Raw genomic sequence first — 2,457 nt, forward strand, 5'->3', positions numbered from 1 at the left:
TGTCAAAACCAATGGTCAAAGAACTTCCAATTAAATGTGGCAAATTATATGCATGTATTTACTTCTCCACTCCCCAAACCTCTCTCAAAAAGAGTGACGGGATTAAAAAGGCATTAACTTTAGGAACAAGAGAACTGGAGAGCAACATCAAAACTTTAGTAGCTTAAGCAGATAGATAAGTAGTTATTGACTTAGAAGACCAGAAAAATAAAGCAAGACGTACTGCAGGACCCCAGAAAGACTCAGAAACTGGACTCCCGGTATCTCTAAAAGAGAGGATGCAGGTGGGGCTGAAAAGAGATCTGGTTAAAAATCTGTAAGAATTTCTATATAAGAAAATCTGTGTATTTTCTCCCCAATTCCAAGCATCCACAGAACCACCCCTCCCTGACTCCAGAAAAGGAGTAAGGTTTTACTCTCTAGAGAGATTAATTAGAAGAACTCTAGTTTTAGGGGCACTGGGCACATCTGAGGGATGGGATAGCACACTGAATGTAAGGAATTAAGGAAAAATCTACTTGCCAATGTGAAGCAAGAATTCGATATCTACTGAAACTATTGTTCAAGTTATAGAACAAAGCCATGTAGGTCCTCCTAAATATGTTTATCCCAAAAAAGAAACTGGAGGAAATGTTCCACCAAAATGGGGGAAGAAACCAAGCAAACTGAAAATGTGAGATTCAGGAAACCAGGTATTCAACATGCAAAAGAGCTATAAAAGCATCTATACATCAGGCCTCTTCTGGACTATAGCACAGGTCTATGGACTTGAGAAAGGGTATCACAAAGGGAAGGGAGGGAAATGGAAAAGGAAATTAAGATTTGCTCTGATATGTTTAAGTATCTTGAGGAAAATTATACTCTGGCAGAGAATTTGTGGATAAATTAGCAAAAAGGTGCATAGAAAACTAAGCCAAAGGAAAAGTAATATAATTATTACCTCAGTGGGAAAAAATGTCCAATGTATAATAAGAAAGGAAATGTGAGCCTTATATAATACATGGTTCAGCTGTGAATAATGTTGATACAGTCATAGTCATGTAAACACAAGAGATTGTAATAAAAATTTGATACCTATATCAGAAAATGATGAAAAGAAAATGTGTGAAGGTATTCATTGGTGAGGGAAGAATGGAGAGATGTTTTCATCTTGCATGAAAGGAAGTCAAAGACAATTTAAGAAAGTGGAAAAACTCAAGAAATAGCAACTTGGGCATGCTATCTAGAAATAAAAAGTAACTACCAGAAGAAATTTCTAGAACATCTAGGAGGAGTTAGAATCTGCGGTCAGAAAGGTAGACTGCAGTTTCTGTGTTATAAGTCTGGTAAAAATTTTAACTTTTTAAGCCATATGTATGTGCATAGTATTGATAAAAGTAAACAATTGAAATTAAATTTTAAAATAATATAAACTAAAACCCATGAGCACATCTAGCAGGCCAGAATCTTTTAACCTAGTTCATTTTCCTGCCACCTTCTACAATAGGGTTTTTAATAAGTATGAAATATGTTTCTGGAGCTCAGGGAAAATACTGCTGTTTGCATTTTTTTAGCATTTAATAGTGTATTAGGGTTTAGTGAAGATAAAGAACCACTCCAGCTTATCTAATCAGAAAAGTATCTAATGCTGAGAAACAGGTACACACAGAGCTGGGGGCGATCTGCTCTTAGCTTCCAGAAATGACTCCCAGGTATAACAGGGAACTTACATGGGAGCTGCTAGTTCTGCCATCAGAAATTCGGAGAATAGGAAAAATGTAATTGCTCATTCCAGGAGCACACCACCCTAGCTGCAGTCCACACCAGCAGGCGGGAAGCTGCACGCCCCACCTCTCAACACCCTAGAAGTTAGGAACAGCCACTCTTACTGCAGAAAACCAAATGCTCTATCAACAACACAAGCACAACCATGTCACTCTTGACTTCCAAATCTTCACATGGACATCTCGGAAAATTCCCAGCCATAAGGGAAACTGGAAAATGTAGACTGACTTTCCAGGCTGTTTTCTTCAATAAAGCATGACCCAAAGGTCAGAATGGAGTTGGGTGAGCCCAACAATAGCATTTTTACAAGGAGTATATAATGCTATAGCTGCTAATTCACTAACAGGCCCCAGATGGGATTAGCCACCCACTCCAGTCTGGACTAGCTAGTAGTTATTAATTCCTTAAATGTAGAACAGTTGGAAGAACTCCTAAAACTGATCCTCTCAGAAGGGCTAGAATTTGATGAGGAGCCAATGATTAGTAATAGCTAATAACATTATATATATATAATTACACATCATACAACATTATGACTGTTATTCTGGAGACTGAAGGACATAATAATTAGGTATTCATGGGCAAAACAGTATCAGACAATTAATCTGGGCAGGAAAAACCCACTGATGAGATAATGGAGACAGGCAGAAAGGCAAATTAACTGGAAAATTTAACCTTGTAAACCATTCCAAT

The sequence above is a fragment of the Manis pentadactyla genome, chromosome 10 (genome assembly GCF_030020395.1).
Source record: "Manis pentadactyla isolate mManPen7 chromosome 10, mManPen7.hap1, whole genome shotgun sequence".
In the NCBI taxonomy this organism is placed as follows: Eukaryota; Metazoa; Chordata; class Mammalia; order Pholidota; family Manidae; genus Manis; species Manis pentadactyla.